This window comes from Amblyomma mixtum, chromosome 7 (genome assembly GCF_055824585.1).
Source record: "Amblyomma mixtum isolate Tamu chromosome 7, ASM5582458v1, whole genome shotgun sequence".
NCBI lineage: Eukaryota > Metazoa > Arthropoda > Arachnida > Ixodida > Ixodidae > Amblyomma > Amblyomma mixtum.
This window is the reverse complement of record NC_143018.1, coordinates 2,743,845-2,764,113: the sequence shown is the minus strand read 5'-3', so window position 1 is coordinate 2,764,113 and position 20,269 is coordinate 2,743,845. Positions and strand designations below refer to the sequence as shown.

Sequence of the window (20,269 nt, the reverse complement as noted above, 5' to 3'; positions counted from 1 at the left end):
CGTACCTTGCTTCCGAATAAAACGCTTTGTTTGCCCTGAAATAGAATAACGAAAAAAACTCGCTTGATAGTCTTGTATATATGGTCGCTACGAGGTCCGTCTGGGCGGCTCAACTAATCTAGCTTCTATTCATTATCACGGCCAAAAAAAAATAAATGAGACAAAATGAGTCGGCCTCCATCAAGGGCGGATGACATGAGACCACGGTGAACGAGACTTTCACCCCCTTGATTTCTTCGTCTCCAGACAAGACTCTCAAGCAGCTACTATCATCTACAGGCAATCATGATGAGCTCTAATCCCACAGTCACGAAAACACTGATGTACAATTGTCACCCACACTTCGCTCACTTTTACGTGGGAAGTTCCCAGACACCCTTAGATCGTGTGGGGGTAGCGGTCTCGCACTCAAAGGAGATGCCCTCGACTCAGCGTGGAAAGCTCAGCGGAGACCAGGTACCAAGTGACAAGAGGTTTTTGGGCGCTCGGTGCCCAGCTTTCGCTGGTCGCAAGCCAGAGAATGGGTCGGAGTCAAAGGCTCACAAAACAAAACAATGTTTATGCAGCAATGAGACGATACAGAGGATTTCACAATCACTAGTACAAACACATACAAAGTGATTAACAAACGATGCAACTCGTGCAAAGTTAAATTCGAGAGAGAATACAATACGAAGGCAATATTGCACCTAAAGTGCACTCACACAAGGGAGAGAGGCAAACAAACAAAACACAATTTGGTCACCGGACACTGCGGCAGTCCGACGACCAGAGTTCCACGACGATGCCGTCCTGCTGACTGGCGAACGTTGCCTCGTTGGTCCGATGCTGGCCGAGTGGTGTTTTCCCGGGAGTCGAACGGGCGCGCTTCGATGAAGCTTAAACGGCGGTCCGGACTGACTAATCTGATAGCGGTCAATGCCTTCTTTTATAGGCTCGCTTCCACGTCTGTTTATCCTGCGCGCCCGAGTAGGCACGCACATACACTCAGCATCGGCAGTGCTGTCTCCCTTCCCTCTTCTCACCTGCCGCGCGTCCCCATTGGTCAGAGTACGGGGGTCGCATCTCGAAGTTTTGAGCGTGTTCTGGCGTAGCGCCGTCGCCGACGGGCGAGGGGACGTTTCTTAGTGCATGCAAGGCTACGCCCTTTTCCCCCCGGTCAGCGGTAGAAGCGACTGGGTTGTTCGAGAGAAATCTTCGGCATGGATGACTTATTCCCTCGGCGCACGCCGTGTCGGTGAGCGGTGGTGGAGGGGAGAGAGAGCCACGCGCTCAGCGGGGGTTTTCCTTCTCCCCCGTTCGCCTCGCGCCGGCGAGACGCCGTGCACGCGGCGGTGTTTTTCATTGTTTGTTTCAAAAATGCGCCGAATTTTGTGACACTGCCCCTTGCTTTAAGAATAATGTGTAGCAATATTCACAAATCACAAATTTCGCGCGCACATGCATGAGCTCACAAAGTCAATGGCGAATGCCAAAGAACACACATCAATACCTTGATTTTTTGAGCTACAAAGCATAGTGCAATAGACAGGTTGCACTTCTAAATACGCCGCAGTTCGGCGGTATAATTGGCGCGCACATGCATGCGCTCACAAACTACATGTGAAAATGCATACATCAATACCACGGTGTTTTCACATACACAACAAAATGCAGTGTTCACAATGCACTTCAAAACACGCCGGAATTCTGCAGTACAATGACACAAGACTACAAACATGGAGCACGCAAGTACAAGGTACACTTTCGCCTATACTTCCAACTTTGGCCAACACAGCGGGCTCGGAGCAGGATTATTTCGTTCAAGCTTGCGGCCGCAGTCGTTGTTCTCTTTCGCACGGGGCTCTGGCTTTTCTTCCTGTCGCGGGTTCGAGTCTTCTTCCGCCTTCTGCTGAGGCTTCTCTTCCGAACGCGATTTTGGCTCCCCTCCCTACTCGTTCTTCTCTCTGTGTTTCTCCTCATACTTCCAGCCTTTCCTTTTTTCCTGCGGTTAGCGCGTCTGTTGCGAACAAATTTAACGCCAGTTCGCTCATGACGGCTCCACTTCTCGTGTTCTCCTTCTCGGCGCACGCTTTTCTGTTTTCTTTTACGCCTCCAGATGGAGTCCTTGCTGGACGTTGGACTGGTTCGTCTCAGCTTCTTTGTCACTTTGCTGCAATGTTCGTGTAGCTCACTTGGACTCGACTCGGCTGTCTTCAGCTTAGTTCTCTTTGCGTCCATTGTCTTCCTGAATTTTCTCCAGGGTTTCTGCAGTTCGATTCCACCTGCATCGGTGGTGTCCGATTCGCTTTTCTTCCTTTTTACTTTTTTCCAAGCTCTTCTATGGGGCACACCCGGTTCGTTTTCACTTGCCTCATCCGAGGCGGCCTCTCGCGATGAAACCACTGGTTCAGTCCCTTTCTTTTGTTCATGGGCTGAAGTTTCTTTTCGGTTACGCGTTTTCTTCTTTTTCCTCTTCCTGACCTTGCTTCGTGCACAGGGCTCGAAACACGGCTCAGGATACTTTGGAGAATTATTCTCCTCACTGATTCCTTCCATCAGTTCGTCACTTACTGTGCAGCCGTAAACAGGCTTTCCTTCGACTGCACCCACTCCTTCCTCAATTCCTTCCGTCAGGTGGTTACTTTAAGTGCATTCGCAAACAGACTACTCCTCAGTCTGCTCCTCTCCTTCCACTGCACATTCTCCTTCATCAGAGGTAAAAATTCCTCGCCTTCGTCATAGGCATCGATTTCCTCGCCTTCCTCATCGGGAAAGCCCCCATCACTGCTCGAGGGAACACTCGGAACGGTTTCCGGGTTTTCGCTCAGTGTGTTCTCCTCAGCTGTGACTACGTCGGTGCTTTCGTTGTCAACGACATTTGACCGCTCTACCTCACGGTCCCTACTGCGACCCTCGGGTGTGCAGCACTGTGAGTTGTCGCTGGAGCTCCAACTTTCTTCCTCATCTTCAGGCGACTGCCCTAAGATGACCTCTGACTGAAGCGTCAGGTCGGCGTTTACCTCAGTGCCTAATACCTCAGCAGTAGCTACACTTTCAACTTCCTGAGGAAGCGACACTCCGGTCTGTCTTCACTCTCGATGTTCTCCGTTGCAGGAACAGGCTGTTCCACAACCGCACTCTCACTATTGGAGCAAGTTACAACCTCTTCTGTGGTTGTCAACAAAGACTCGTTAGTCTTCCACTCGGCCTCTCTGAGGGTAAGCTCCACTGACTCCCCGACGTTCCTCAAACGCCGAACTTCGGCAAGCTTCCTCTGAAAGATTGCCATCTCTCTTTCAAAAGCCCCTTCGGCCTCTTCACGTTTCCTTTGCCTTTCTTTCTCAGCGGCTTCTCTAGCGCGCTCTCTTTCTCTCTCTCTTTCTTCTCGAGCCCTCTCTCTTTCCTGGTCCACCCATTCTCGCAGTTCGGCTCCGGTCATCCCCATCTGGAGACCGGCCTCTATTAGTTGCTTTACCTCCTTAAAGCTCATAGTTGGAGACCGAACTCTACATTCAAGGCAATGAATACCTTTGCACGGTGGACCTCACTAACCGCTTCAGCGCGGCACCTCACAGTATCGCTCTGCTGTTAAGCCCTCATTTACGACCTATTCGTAAACTCCTGCCGACTCTTTCTCCGTTCTCTGTGCTTACGAACACCAAACGTCCTCTCGCGGACGCCAGAATATATTGTCACCCACACTTCGCGCACTTTTACGTGGGAAGTTCCCAGACACCCTTAGAGCGTGGGGGGGTAGCGGTCTCGGATACAAAGGAGATGCCCTCGACTCAGCGTGGCAAGCTCAGCGCAGACCAGCTACCAAGTGACAAGAGGTTTTTGGGCGTTCGATGCCCAGCTTTCGCTGGTCGCAAGCCAGAGAATGGGTTGGAGCCAAAGGTTCACAAAATAAAACAATGTTTATACAACAATGAGACGATACAGAGGATTTCACAATCACTAGTACAAACACATACAAAGTGATTAACAAACGATGCAACTCGTGCAAAGTTAAATTCGAGAGAGAATACAATACAAAGGCAATATTGCACCTAAAGTGCACTCACACAAGAGAGAGGCAAACAAACAAAACTCAATTTGTTCACCGGGCACTGCGGCAGTCCGACGACCAGAGTTCCACGACGATGTCATCCTGCTGACTGGCGAACGTTGCCTCGTTGGTCCGATGCTGGCCGAGTGGTGTTTTCCCGGGAGTCGAACGGGCGCGCTTCGATGAAGGTTAAACGGTGGTCCGGACAGACTAATCTGATAGCGGTCAATGCCTTCTTTTATAGGCTCGCTTCCACGTCTGTCTGTTCTGCGCGCCAGAGTAGGCGAGCACATACACTCAGCATCGGCAGTGCGGTCTCCCTTCCCTCTTCTCACCGGCCGCGCGTCCCCATTGGTCAGAGTACGGGGGGCGCATCTCGAAGTTTCGAGCGTGTTCTGGCGTGGCGCTGTCGCCGACAGGCGAGGGGGACGTGTCTTAGTGCACGCAAGGCTACGCCCTTTCCCTCCGGTCAGCGGTAGAAGCGACTGGGTTGTTCGAGAGAAATCTTCGGCATGGATGACTCAATCCCTCGGCGTACGCAGTGTCGGTGAGCGGTGGTGGAGGGGAGAGAGAGCCACGCGCTCAGCGGGGGTTTTCTTTCTACCCCCGTTCGCCGCGCGCCGGCGAGACGCCGTGCACGCGGCGGTGTTTTTTATTATTTGTTTCAAAAATGCGCCGAATTTTGTGACATCAATTGTTGACGTGAATGTCTTACTAATTTATTTACACGAAAGTGTAACACTGAAAGAAATGGAGGTACTTACAGCTGTGTGGAAGAGGTCTTCTTGCTTTCGCGCCATAAAGACGGACCACACCCACCACCGTGGTTTCCTCCGCTGACGCGTCTTCTGTCTCCTCAATATGAGAAGATCCACTGCTCTTGTCATAAGCCGTAAAACTCTCGTTCTTCATGATTGCACAGATGCTCGTAGATGAGCTAACTACAAGTGACAAACTCATTCATGAATGGAATGGTCTAAGGAAAAGAACTCCATGGTATCGATGTTGTGTCGATAGTACTGCAGATTGTATTGCAGAGCTGAGAAAACTGTGGCAGTTGCATGTTTGGTTTGGTTTATGGGGTTTAACGTCCCAAAGCGACTCAGGCTATATGAGACGCCGTAGTGAAGGGCACCGGAAATTTCGACCACCTTGGGTGCTTTAACGTGCACCGATATTGCACAGTACGCGGGCCTCTAGGATTTCGCCGCCATCTAAATTCGACCGCCGCGGCCGGGATCGCACCCGCGTCTTTTGGGTCAGCAGCCGAGCACCATAACCACTGAGCCACCGCGGCGGCTGTAGTTGCATGTACATTTGTAAAAAGGTTTCCACTAGTAAACGGCAATTCAACTTACATAAGACCTATACGTTGTAACGCTTTCAAAAGCTGAAAGCTCTGAGTGGCAGTCAGACTGTTTTGGCCAGCATCTGCCTGTAAGGTCTAGCAACAACACAGCAGCGTGATCACAAGCGCGAGAAGCGTGCGCCAGCGCCTAGTGCCACGGAGATGCGTACTGCTTTGGGCGCCCGTCCTTGCGCGGCGTCAAGAGCGCCGACGCTGAGCGCGTACGCCCAGGAAGTGTCCTTGGAGTTCAGGCTTTAGGCTCTATATTTACTGAGACTTCTGTAGCCCACTGTAATAAATACCAATGCCAGTTTTAGGATTTTAAAAACGCAGTTACCCTTCGTGCAGTGGCCGGACAAAATGTGGCTATCTTGAAAAATTATGTTCACTTACTGGTTGCACTTCAGTGGGGTGGATAACTTCACTTCAGAAATTCTAAAGAGTGACATGGATATTTCTTACGATGGCGTACACGCCTCGAAATAAAAAGGAAACATAATGGTAATAGTTCAAAGGTTTACTATTCATTAGTTTACCAGGCTACTAGTTATCATTTGTTATCTGTATTCTGATGCTCTACCCGTCTCGCAGTGACATGCTGAATAAAGTGCTCTTTTGACTCAAAACGTCTATTTTTAAGAATATAAAAACTTCTCAGTTGAAACACCCAGTATTTAGAATTCTGATCCAAATCTTTAATGTGAAGACCGCAAATACAGTTTATTCGTGCCCAAGTGGGCTTCATGTAAAGTACTAAATCGGTCATATTGTACTTAAAAAATTTGTGCCCACTTTCAAGAGAATTTCCTAATTCCAGCGCCAAATTCTACAATATGCTTCACCTTAGACTTTGTACAATTTTAAAAAATAGCGTTTTCGAGTTGCAAGAGCGCATTTTTGGGCACAGCATTTTCAATGGTGAAATATATCATAAGACGGCCAAGACGTCCTAACTAGCCTGCTGATTAACTAATATTGAATAGTTAACTTTTTGACTTCTGCTGTTAGGCTCGTTAACTATTCAGAGGCATGTGACCCACCGTAAGTAATATCGATATCAGTTTTTAGAATTTCGAAAACGCGTTTGCCATCGGCGATGTGGCCTAAAAAAGTTTGCTACATCGCGCCAGATACATGCGCTAAGGAGACGCTTACACGCAAAGCAACCTGTCCAGTGCACGTAACTCGTCAAAAGAGCTGAAATTTGTTGGGCCACAGCGCCGAAGGTGACCGCGTTTTCGAAATTCTAAAAACTGATATCGATATTGCTTGCGGTGGGCTACACGCATCTCAGTAATTAAGGGAAATAACAGTAAGAGTTGAAATAAGTGAACTAGTCCATATTAGTTAACCATCTATCTCGTCAGCACGTCGTAGCTGTATTCTGATGTACGCCACCTCTGACAATGCTATGGCGAAAAAAGCGCTTTTCTAGCTCAAAAAGCCGATTTTTAAAAATTGTGTAATATATGTGAAACACCCCGTATAAAATTGCATTTGGTATGAGGAGAAATGGTTGCTTATTTTGGCGCGTCACAGTCTGCTTTCAAGATGAAGAGCTTGCAACGTATCTGGTACGATGTTTCCACTATGCATGAGCAGGAGTTGCATGAAACTTCTTTTTGGGAGCATTAGCTATCTTGCAACGTGGCCGTTTCCTCAGTGTACTATTTAATGCCACCACACTGCTGGCACCTGCCAGTATAGTGTCATGACAGGCACTCTTGCAGTGAGAAAATATGGCTTGTTCTCATAGCTTTGACGCGGACAGTGATTTCAGCTTGCACCGTTCGACCATGAAGTCGAGGGTTGACTGAAACTCGTCTGGTCGGGGGTGTACATGAAGAAGGCAGAACACCGACCAAAATAAAAATGACACTTAAACGACGTTTCGCCTCCCACACGGGAGCCTTGTTCACAAACAGTTACAGACGTGAAAAGGCTGGCTATATAAGCTTGAAAATGTGCCCTAGGCAGTGGGCGTATACAATAGGAAGTGCCCCTGGTGCCGCTAGTGTAATTTCCGAGTGCATACGCACACTGCCTAGGGTACATTTTCAAGCTTAAATAGCCAGCCTTTTCAAGTCTGTACCTGTTTGTGAACAAGGCTCACGTTTTTGGGTGCATTACCTGTCTTGCAACGTGACCGCTTTCTCAGTGTACTATTTAATGCCACCACACTGCTGCCAGCAAAGTATCATGGCAGGCACTCTTGCAGTGAAAAAAAATGGCTTGTTATCATCGTTCTGACGCGGACAGTGATTTCAGCTTGCACCGTTCGAACATGAAGTCGAGGGGCAGGGAGCCGAAACGTTGTTTAAGTGTTAATTTTTATTTTGGTTGGTGTTCTACTTTCTTCTTCACCGTTGCACCATATTCAATGAAAGGTAAAGCTGATCCTCATGGTACTGGTAGGGAGATTTTCACTGTGAGCCGATGATTCTGAGAAGCATTTCCTTCTAGCGAGCTATATAGTCAATAATTTTTCTTAAGGGGTGGAACAGAAACCTTCGTTCTATTAGTATTTGTCCCGAAGATTCCAAATCATGCTATTCAAGAGTTTTGTAGCGGTACCACAGGCCTCATGCCACCAACGATAATGAGGAGGAAAAAAACATCATTAGAGGCCAGCATAAGGGCCAAGGAACGTTCCACCAACGAGAGTTGATAATCCGTCGAGCCTGAGTGAAGTCAAGCATTCCATGAAGGAGGGGCAGGGTAACGATACCTTTCGTCAGACATTTCGTTACCACAGTTGCAACGACAGAGACCGTTTCGCGTGAACAAGAACCAGAACAAGATGTAGTCTGCAGCTCCACAAACAGCTTTTTATGGAACCAACAGACCAAATAGAGGTGCACGGAACGTTCACGAACCTGAAGAATACTGCTGCATTGGACTGCGATGACCTGCAAATTAAGCCGATAAAGCATGTCTTAGACTTCCTTCTTTCCGTGCTAGTGCACATCTATAACCTGATTTTTGAAACTGGCGTATTTCCAGGTGAAATGAATTCTTCCAGAATTTCTGTCATTTGCAAAGATGGTGATAAAAACATACTAATTACAGACCAATGAGCATCATTGCAATTTTTTCGAAAGGACTAGAAAAAGTTATATTTTCTAGTCTCATGAAGTACTTTTCAGTAACAAATGTTTTCAGCGGCCACTTACACGGCTTCAGAACCGCGAGATAACAGAAACTGCTCTCCTAAAGCTGAAAGAAATTGTGCTAGATAACATGGATCCGAATTATTTTACTTTAGGCCTTTTTGTGGATTTGTGCCCGTTAATAACGGCGTTCCTCAAGGAAGCCTCTTAGGGCCTCTCTTATTTATTTTTTTTTATCAATGATATTGTACTCATTGACAGGTCAGTGAAGTTTATCATATACGCTGATGACTGTTCTAAACTTATGCCGGGGCCAGATGCAGGCATGTTGGTAAAGCAATGTGAAGACTTTCTTTCAAAATTATCCTTGTCGACACAATCCGACGGGCTGAAACTTAGTCCACCTAAAGCCAAAATTATTGTTTTCAGAGCAAGAAGTAAACCATTGCAGGTTAAACACCCCACAAGTTGTGAAGGCCAGAATATTGAAGTGGTTCAATCGCAAAAAATACTCGTAGTCACGTTCAACGGTAACTTGAACTGGGACTTGCATGTTCTGAGCCTGTGCAAAAAAATTTCCACAGCAGCTGGGGCGATCTCACGCTGCCGAACGTTTCTCCCAACACAAATAAATATCCAACTCTATCACCATTGTGTGCGCCCCACATCAATTATTGCAATCTTGTCTGGGGCACCACTACAAGTACTAACAAGCATAAAATTCTGGCATTCCAAAAAAGAACGATCCGCTACATTGAAAATCAGCCATATCTTTCGCACACTAGTCACTTATAAGCTACCTAGAAATAATCCCCATGACATATTAGTACAACTTTACAAATCTACGTGCGTTTTATTCTTCGAACAGCCCATTTCATGTCTTTCTAATTGCAACCGCATCACTGCAGCGCCACGAACATATAGTTTCTACTAGAAGAATTACTAACTGATACATACCGGCTTTCGAACTAATTATAAACATCAGTCACTAAAACATGATCTCCCTCACTTCCAAACACTTACATATTTCAGACTAAGCCTGTGATAAACCAGCTGAGGCAGCAATTTCTTAACACGCTATGACAAACATTTAAACAGTGCCTTGGATGTTGTTTACTTATAAATGTTGTTAATTTTGTTGGGACTTATGTTGATGGTCCTTTTCAATTATTCACTACAAGTTTTTTTCATTGCATTGTCCCAATACTAATTATTTGTCTACGTGTTATGTATTGCGTGTCCTCATGTATGAACATGCCAGCTCTCTTGTTATTTTTTTTTATCCCTGATGGTTGCATCTTTACGCTGCCCTACCTTGCCGTGGTCTTATGGGCCCAGTTAAGCTGCCTCGAGCAGCTTTTTGCCGAAGAGTTCCTACCATGTATATGGTGAAATAAAGGAAATTGAATTGAATTGAATAAGAAGATGGAGCCGTGCTAGTTCGAACGTTGATAATCCTTCGAGCTTGAGTGAACTAAAGCACTTTGTGAAGGAGAACCCCGCCGCGGTGGCTTAGTCGTTACGGCGCTCGGCTACTCACCCAAAAGACGAGGGTTCGATCCAGGTCGTGGCGGCCGAATTTCGACGGAGGCGAAGTTCTAGAGGCCCGTGTACTGTGCCATAACAGCCCATGTTAAAGAATCCCAGGTGGCCGAAATTTCCGGAACCCTTCACTACGGTGTACCTCACAACCTCAGTCGCTTTGGGACGTTAAACCCCAATAAACCAAACTAAACCAATCCCTGAATGAGGGGCAGGTGCAAGTCTCCGCAGAGAGTGCACTCTGGGGAAACATGGCGGAAGTGGGATAGAAGCTGAGGGGTAGGATGTGTTCGGGTATGGAGTCGCCTCCAGAGGATTTGTTGGGATAGGTGGGGGTGGGGAGGGGGGTAGAGTCGACGGGCAAGGCGTGCTTGTTGAGTCAGTTCTGAGAACGTGTGTGCCCACTCCCTCGAGAAATCCCGGCTGGGGTCGCCATTTGCCCAGCAAATAAGTCCTCGGGCTATGTTATAGGCGGCCTCATTTCCAGGATTCCCAGTGTGAGCACACGAGCTCAATACGCCTATCGGAATATAGGGTGCACATTCTCAATATCTGCCACGCGGGGGCATGGACGCGTCCGCGGGCGAAGTTAAAAATGGATATTTTTGAATCGCTAACTATATAAGCCGCATTGGTTTCGGCAATGGCTATTGCTATAGCAGCTTCCTCTGCTTCTTCCGGGGTACAAGGGGGGTTCTATGAAATGGGTAGGGGGGAGGGGCTGCTGGATGGTAAGCCAAAGCTACTGAACGGTCTGGACCACACGTGGCGACCACGCAGCGCACATCTTCTGAAGTGCCATATTTTTTATGGAGAGCTTTGACTTGCGCGACTCGGCGAGATTGATGGTATTCAGGGTGGACATTCTTAGGAAGGTATTTGAGGAAAGTGGGGTGTATACGGCGCGAGGGAGAGAGATGAAGTCTGTAGTGTGTGCGGGTATGCGAATTCCCAGAGAATCCAGTATATATCGTCCGGTTTCCGTGCCAGCCACACGAAGGTACTGTGTGTAGCGATGTGCATCTATAAGTACTTGTATAATGTTGTGTATTTTTAATTTTAAGAACCTGTCCGTGCTAGTGCTCTTTGGTAGGTTTAGCGCTGCTTTGGTAGCCATGCGGATTACATACTGCTACTAATGCGAATAGGTTTGGTGGGATTTGTGATAAGGCTGAGGACAGGGTCGTCCACGATGGTAAATAGCAGGTTGCCTTTCGAGGTGTCGGAAATGTATCCCGTGTGAATGCGACACGCGTTAAAGACCTCAGCCAAGGTAAATTCTGAGATGCGAAGAGAGCGTAGGATACTCGCCAGGGTTTTGCTGTCATCTTAACGGTTGCTGTAGATGTTAAGCATAGTTAGACCATTTGCGCGCTAGGGTGAACTGATGTCTGTGGGCGTCTGTTCCATCCCTTTGTTATCGGGTATTTTTAACAGTGTGTGGCCTAGCATTGGCATTGAGATGAGAGTTAGTATTGCTGTACTCGGAGCTAGGGCACCGTGCTGTACCCGATGACAATATTGAAGTCTGTCTCCGTCCCTTCCACTGTGGGGATATGAGGAGATTTAGGAACTGTGCGATATTCGTCGGCAAGTCTGCTTGTTTACGATTTTTGCTATACAGTTCCACTGCAATATTTTTTTTTATGGTGGCGGGATGAATTGGCGTCACCACATTTTTTCGCGCGCTGCTGCTCTGTAAAATGTTGAAGGACTGGAGTTAAGGGGCGAGAACCGGCAGCGGGTTGGACTTCGCGCTGCTTGCGGGTCGGTCCAGACTGGGGGCAAGATAAAAAAGGTGGTTGATGGTAGCTTCGTGTTTACCCAAGCGCGCGTTAAGCGCTGCATCTAACGTGCTGGGCATTGCTCGGTGTGTATGAACTGTAGCTGCAATTTGCTCGGCAGCTGCAGTGCTGAACACGCGAGTAGTTTCTATGCGAAACCCAACGGAGCCAATTTACTGCTGTATGGCCTGCTTATGCGCGATGGTAGAGGGTGGTTGTGAAAGGGGGAGTTAATGACAGCTGCTTGGACAGACACCTCACCCGTTTGGCAAGGCCGCCGCCTGATGTCGTGGTTTGTCAGCCGTTGGTGGATTGGGAGCAGCAAGCCCGTCCGGTGTGTTTGCCTTGACCGGGGATGGCGGTCGTCGCTCGATGGGACAGGTAATAACCTTGCGCGAATCCGCATTCAGCCTAACTACTAAAATCGACCGTCATTTTTCTTATTCGTGTGCCATGAGCCGTAAGTTGCCAAAGAGGGAATGGAATGCAAGAGATAGAAAGTTAAAAGCAGTGAATCCGTTTTCGCTGAGGCAGTCGCACAGCTTGCTGCTGTAGTGATTGTTCATTGCCCACTTCTCATAATCACATTCACGGTTCTACCGCAGGTCCACCTCCCTGAGGATCTGTTCGCTAACAGAAGCTGCTGCTGAGCACGTCAACAACTGCTGCACATCACAAATGTCTTGTGCAGTGTAACAGTGTGGGCACCTGTCAATTGCTGGTACATCTTTTTCACGCCAGCGATGGCGGACAGATGAGTCAGAGCCGCCCCTGCCCGAATCCGGCGCGTGGATACCCCCTCCTTCCGAGTAAGACTGTGGGGGAGAGGGTGCGAACACGGAGGAATTAGAGCGCGTGTTCGCTAGCGCAGAACTTTTGAATCGAAAACATGAGACCTGAGCGAATCTTGAGAAAATTCGGAATGTGGCCGGTCGTCTGATGTGTCAGGGTGAATGCCGTGTGGACCGCCAGGATGGCACGAATCCAGTGTATGCTCCCAGGACATGGTTACTTTGCGCAGAGCAGATCAATTGATTGTGTAGTCTGGAATGAGCGTCCACCAGCCTTAAGCTGTTTAAGAGCGGCGAGGGAGTCGGTGTAAAGAACTTATTGATTGTGGGAACTAGCGGAAAGGGAAGCAATGACACTGTAAATGGCTTGAAGTTTCAATGCGTTTGGGGTGAAAGGGTGAATGTATCCTTGGTATGTGTCGCTCGAGAGTTGAGATGCGGATGGGAGGGACTATACAGAGCACTAACTCCACACTCTCCAGTATGTGATGCATCGGTATACAAAATACCGATGCAGGCAGATATGCGGCTGATACGGACGGGGAAACAGTGGGGCGACTGTCTGTGAGCTGAGAGAATGGACGCGGAGGGAGCGCCTATGAACGGTGAAGTCGCACAGAATGTTTGCGAGCTGTTTGCCACCCGTTTGTCGATGAGTTCATTGAGTGTATTAAGTTGGGCGTACTACTGAAGCACGGGTATGGTTGTTAGACGGAAGAGATGTTACGGCGCGTATAGCCTCGTGATTGATTGCTTCAATGGAGTTTCACTGACAGCGGGTGAGGGTTGAAATTATGCCTGATATATTATTCGTGGCTGGAGAAAAGAGCGCACAAGCTGGTGGGCCGTATGACCACGCGCGCCAGCAGAGGGCATAGGTATGCGACAAACTAGACTGAGAAGCATGAGCCGATTTACGGATGTCTGTCAGCCATGGGGTGCCAGTCGCCGCTGTGTGAAGGAGCAGGCCAAGAATTCGAACAGTTTCTACCGGAGAAATCGGCTGACCATCTATCGCTAAAATTAAAAGAGAAGTTTTCTCAAGCTGGCTTTATTTCCAATGCGAACAAAATATGATTAGTAGGCGAGAGGGTTAAACCCAGTGGTGGGAGGCGAGATATCAATACATCCAGCGCCTGCTGGAGGAGCGACAGTTGGTAGACGCATCTGGGTGACAGCACCACAAGGTTGTATCGTCGGCGTGTGGAAGCACACGGATAGAAGGGATGGGGTCCAGGTCTTGAACAAGAGGAATGAAGGCCATATTAAATAGTGTGGGCGCGAGAACAGAGCCCTGGGGAACTCCTCTGTTGGAAGTGAAGTTTCCAAAGGGCTTCCTATAGACACGTCACGAACACTGAATGTTCGATTTGTTAAAAAGACGTGAATGGAGAGGACAAACCGGGGAGGGAGACGGAGAGATTGAAGAGAGGCACGAATGGCACAGTGAAGGATGTTATCATGTGGCTTTGTTATGTCTTAGCGATCACGATTTGACCAAGGCGAGTCTGCGCTGAGTGCTGAAGCACATCAGTAGCCAAAATAGGAAGACCATCTTCCATGACAATTTGTGGCCTAAAACAGATTGGAATTTTAGGTAACAATGATGAGATTCCAAGCACCACGACAAGCAAGTCATCAGAATGTTTTCGTAACACTTGCAGATTGTAGATGTGAGGGAAATTGGACGAAAGGACGAGAGAGACACTGGAGGCTGACCTGGCTTAGGGATTGGAGCCACGATATAATGCTTCCAAACTCCCGACACGGCACCAGAATGCCACACTTTGTTGAAAGTACCAAGTAGGGTTTGCAAAGCAGCCCCTTCCAGTTACGGAATATGAAGTTAGGTACGACGTCGTGCCCGGGAATAGCGTCCGTTTTGAGGCGCGTTTAATAGAGACCAAGAGCTCTTAGCATGATTAGGTCAGAGGTAATCTCACCGGAGGTTTGTAACCGATAGGCCAGGAGGTGATGTACTGGCGGAGTCATGCTGTAGAAAAAACTGATGGGCTGTTTGTGCAAATGTTTTCTCATCCACATTCAGCGCGAGGTGAATGCTCGCTGTGTGATCTGCAACCTCAGAAGGGCGCTTCATGGCGCCAAACACTCCAAAGATGTCAACTGCCTTGCGTAGAGGACAGGCGGGCACACCCTGCAGCTCAGCGTTGCCCGCCTGGTCGCTTTGCATAGCACCACATACATGTGGTAGCCCAGTAAAAGAGCGGAAACGGCCGAGGCATCATCGGGGTGACGAGAAACATAATGACTCGCCTAGCGACGAAGCGCCCAGAGATTTAGGAGGTGTATGTCCGGGTGTCGCTTGTCTTCTCTCACAGCAGTGATAATAGTGTGAGCCGCGAGAACAGCAGAGAGAGTAGACAGTGCTGAAGATGGGTCGAATGTAGATAAACGATTGTAATCGCAAACACATTCCAATGATGCTGTGTCCAAGCTGTGGCATATTTTCCGTAGACGCGATGGAGTGAGGGAGAGAAAAATAGGGCTGTCATCACTTCACCAAGTGCCCGATTCAACCGCCCAACGAGGGTTACCGGGGGCTAACTATCAAGCGAAGTCAGGTGAATACGGGCCACCTCGTAGGCGAGTACCTCTCCTTCTCGGCATTCCTGTGCCTTTGCACGGTCAAGTTTAGCGCTGCAAGCTTTCGCTCTAGTCATGTTGAGACTGCGCTCTCCCATATTGCTTCACTCTCAACCGTGCTTAAACGGGTGAAACGTGCGCGCTGACTGTGCCCAAAGAACCCCCAAACTCTGAAAGCTTCCTTATCTCCGTAAGGAAGCCTTCACTGCAGGGAGGCTCCCTCATGTCATTCTGAAAGCTTTACTAGTGAGGGGCCCTAAGCCAAGTAGTCCTTGGTGCGTCCTCTGAGTAAGGCAGCTAGTAGGTGCCTTCAAGCGTCCTTTCGTCGCTCTTGGCCCTAGACGAGCGCTTCACCTCACTACTGCCACAAGTGACTCCGCAGACTCACGCGGGTGGCGATACGCGACGCAGGGAATCTAGCCCATCATGAGCAGAGCTGAGCAATCGGAGGAAAAGTAGCAGCGTGGACTGACCGCTATGAGGGCGACTACACGAAATTTTTAACCGTTCTTTTGAATATGCATTCGATGAAGTGTACATCTATCCTCCGACAGCTAGGCCGCTTCGCGACCTGGTGAATCCAGTGGAAGTGTACTCACGGGAAGAAGTTGCGTTCCGATTCCGAACCCGTGGGGCTCGCTCACAATGGACATTCGGCGGCGAAAGCAACAGAAATCCGCCGCCGCCGAAACGTTGCTTCGTTCACACCTAACGGCCACCACGTTGCCGCTCATGGCGTACAGAGTTATGGTCTGAAAAGACCATAAATCGACGCTGTTTATGTAGCATAAGCGTATGCATGCTTACGTACGCTAAAAACAGGTATTCTGCAAGACGTTACGTCATTTCTCACATTCCCACTTTTAGTTCAGCCTATGCAAACAGCGACGGAATGGCCTTACTGACGATTATGTGGTTATTTCCTTTTCATCTGGATGGCAAGTTTTACGCTCAGCTCAGCTTAATAGTGCCTTCTGGTTTTTAGAACGGAAACAATTTCTCTCAACAAATCGATGGTTGTCTTAAGCTATAAAGCAGCAGAATCGTCAATTTCACTAAAAAAAATTTAGGCAAATTATGCATTCCTTAGAGGCAAGATGAGCGATTCGAAAGACTGATTCCCGATTTATGGCCAGCGAACGCACTGAAAAACGCAGTAACAACGACGAATTAAGACCGAATCGAGGGGCCCAGCTTAGAAGGGCGCCGCCATGTTTGTCGCCGCGGGAATGCAACTTGAATGGTACGGCAGAACAGCGCTGACGGACGGGACGGCAGAAGAAGAGACACACACATGCGCTTAACTAACAACCAAATGGTTTATTGCTAAAGAGTTGGGCAACATAAAGCGTAGAAGGGAAGAAAATGCGATGCAAACATGACTTGACATACAGTCGGGATATCATCACTGATTAAGAAAGGTGATCTCTTGTGGGAATAGAGCCACCGATGGTTGGCTTACACATCAGTTGCCTAATGCTTGACTGTGAAAAGCCTCCGATATCAGGCACGAGGTGTGATCTCTATACATGGCGATGATAGTGGTTTGGCTCAGAAACACGTCACATTCATTGCAATCTGCGGAATGAATGACGATGTTATTCCGGCGTGACTTGTTTTCAATGTCTTTAGCGCAGCCGTTCGTTGACGCACCGTCCGGTCTCCCCGATGTAAAACGGCCGCATGACAGTGGGTCCTTGGTAACCATACTACAGCAACAGTTGACAATTTTCTTTCGGTGTTTCTTCTGACAAGCTTTCTTTCCACTTTCCTGGTTCACTCTCTTGCACAGGCCTCCCAACTTGTTCCTGGGAGAGAAAAGGAGCTTCGCGCCGGCTTTGTTCACAATCTTTTTCAGGTTGTGCGATACTTGGCAAACGTTCGAAATACATGTTATGTGCTTATTGTCCAGTTTGCGCGTCTCCGTGTGAATTCTGCATTATTTTAGTATCGACTCTGCTATTCTAGATAAGATCTTCGTTGGATAGCCTGCAGCGGTAAGCCTACTAACCTGCGCGTCAAAGCTGGCTTGGGTTTTATGCGCACATGATCTAAACAGAGCGGCTTTCATGCATGTTTTCGCTATCCCGCGCTTAACTATCTTAGAGTGGGCCGACCGGAAGGGGAGCAGGCTCTTCTGGGAACGCAACTTCCTACTGGGCGTCCTAATGGCTGAAGGTAATCAGCGGAATTTTTCGTGCGGCAGAAAGCGGTCCTGTGCTGATCGGCGCTCCTGTATATCAGGAATCAGTGAAAGGTTTGTGCGACTAACTATTTTTTAATCAAATAAGGGCGTTTGCGTAAAGCTTGTGAAGGAACCCTCAAACGCAGACGCGCGACATGCATTCCTCACTTGAGGAGAGGCGAGGAGAAGAAACCTTTCAGAGTAGGGTGGCATCCTCCATCGAACACTCGCGCAACGGTATCCTCACGTAAGGTTAGGAAGACTTCGAAGGAAAGGAAGCTCTCTGCCCGCCGCGATGGCTCAGTGGTTATGGTGCTCGGCTGCTGACCCGAAAGACACGGGTTCTATCCCGACAACGATGGTTGAGTTTCTATGGAAGCAAACTTCTAGAGACCCGTGTACTGTGCGATCTCAGTGCATGTTGAAGAACACCACGTGGTCGCAATATCCGGAGCCCTTCAGTACGGCCTCTCTCATAGCTTGAGTCGCTTTGGGACGTCAAACCCCATAAACCAACCAAACGAAAGGAAGCTTTCTGAGTTTGGGCCTAAGTGGCCTCTGCTCTGTTCGACGGGCTGTACAATGACACAGAAACAGGAAATGTAGGCCACCGTGAACTACGCAAATTCACTGCTTGCCCTTCTATTGTTTTCGTGAAACGACTCAGTAAAAGCTCCCTCTGAATTGGCTCTTTATGCCCTGCCCATCACTTGTCACAAATCACTGCGCATGCTTTCCATGTTACGACAGAATGTGTGCTGCGGCACTTTCAAAACGACGTACTCACTTCGACTACTCATTTCGAGACGGTGGTGGTGGTAGTGTAAAACATTTATTTATACCATGTACAAGACAAGTATTGCTTGGATCGTACCTGAAGGGTCAGGCCCTCACAATAACTAGGAGGGATCCCTAGTCCGGGACCCCTGTGGCGTCCGCGGCGCCCTGGGCTCTTGTCACCAGGGCTCGTTTGTCCTGAACAGTTGAGCAGCCGAGCAGGGCAACCTCCCAGTCCTCTTGGGTGGGGTGGGGCGGGGTGGGAAAACAGGATTGGCAGGGCATGCCCACACCATGTGATACGTGTCCGCAAACACTTCCCCACAGTGTGGACACTCGCCCGAAAAGGCCGAATTGAAATTTTTAAGCACTGCCGGGCACAGAACCATGTTGGTGTAGAGGCGAAGAAGCCAACGTTCCTCCGCCTTCTTGACGCCTTTACAGGGGCGTGGGTATCGGCCGTGAGCGGTTTGAAAAGTAATAGCCGGATTGAAATCAGTAGCCGGATCAGGCGGAGAGACAGGCGATGCCCGGTTGTTAAACGCGTGGGCGGTAGCGTCCGCTACCTTATTTCTCTCTATTCCCGCATGTGCTGGGGCCCAGATGATAGTGCGCCGGGTTGGGAAAGCCCGGTGCTCACATCTGTGCAATATTTGGAAGGCACGATCTGGAATTTGGCCCTGCTCAAAATTGCGGCAAGCTCCCCTTCAGTCGGTGATAAAGACTCGGGACGCTGGATCCCCGGCTGCAAGTGCGATAGCAACTTCCTCCGTGAATGTAATGTTGGGCGCACGGAAGGCGAGGCCCTGAACTGGGTTGTTTTGGTGGACAACGGAAGCTGTGTACCAACCCTCATGGTGCGGACCGGCCGCGTCCGTGTATAATACCCTTGGTCGAGCACCACACTGCTCGGAAATGGCCTCCGCTCGCGCGAGGCGGCGGCCATCATGGGCATCTTTTGTCATGTCATTGGCGTGTGGGCGAACCTGCAGGGCGAAGCGCCAGGCTTCGGGCATGGCTTCTCCACTTGGGTTGTGTAATTGATGCGGAGGCGGGTCAGAAGGCGGCTACCCGCACGTGTTTTGCTTAAGCGCAAGTATTGATTGTTGAGGTGAGCTTCGCGCAGCTCCCCAAAGGTGTTCGTCATCCTCAGGCCGAGGAGATGTTGACTCGATGCTGGAATTGGAAGGTGTAGTGCTCTCTTATAGAGTTTGCGGAGAATCACTTCGAGAGCGTTCTCATCGCATTTGCGCAGGTGGAGGTACGGTGCCGAATACAGGATTCGGCTGGTTACGAATGCATTGGCCAGCTGCAGGGCATCTTTGCATCGCACCCGGCGGACCATGGATACCCGGCGGACCATACGGGCCACCGGATCCCCCACCTTGCGGAGCTTCTTAAGCGTGGTGTCAATCATGCGGTTCCTTTGTATGTAGAGCCCCATACTCTGATTTCATCGCGTTCAGATACCGGGCCACTGAGCAGGGAGAGGGAAATTTTGGTTGAGCACCTTGGATTGAGACGTATGTACACCAATTCCGATTTGCTCGGGGAGCACTCAAGGCCGCAGGTGTGTGCATAATCGTCCACAATAGCCGCCGCTTGGTGCAGGTTGGCCTCGATTTCTTCAACCGAACCTTGTGTTGCCCAGAGGGTGATGTCGTCTGCGTACAGGGCATGCTGCACACCCGAGACCTCACCCAGCAGGGTAGGGAGCTTCATCACGGCCAGATTGAAGAGAAGAGGTGAGAGGACTGCTCCCTGTGGAGTCCCTCGCCTACCATGTTTTTACGGCCATGTTCACTGTCTTGGAGTCGGATATATGATTGCCGATCTGTGAGGAATTGCTTAATGTATTGGAATGTGTTGTACCTACAGTTCACTTCGGACAGGTGGGAGAGGATGATATCATGCGTCACTTTGTCGAAAGCACCCCGCAAGTCCAATTGGAGGACCACCTTGTCGTCGCTAGGGTGCTCGACGGAATCAAGAATCTCTCTATGAAGTTGCAGCAGCACATCTTGTGTGCACCGGTTTGAGCGGAACCCGTACATGGTGTCTGCAAGGGCGTTGTGCGTTTCTAGGTAGGTGGACAGTC

At 49.2% G+C, this 20,269-nt stretch overlaps 2 pseudogenes; both read right to left on the bottom strand.

The window, feature by feature from the left end:
* Positions 1–15,943, bottom strand: part of LOC149334806 (uncharacterized) — a 31,745-nt pseudogene extending 15,802 nt beyond the window's left edge.
* A 2,363-nt stretch (positions 15,944–18,306) lies between these two features.
* On the bottom strand, positions 18,307–19,893 carry LOC149334805 (uncharacterized; annotated as a pseudogene).
* Between the last annotated feature and the right edge of the window lie 376 nt (positions 19,894–20,269).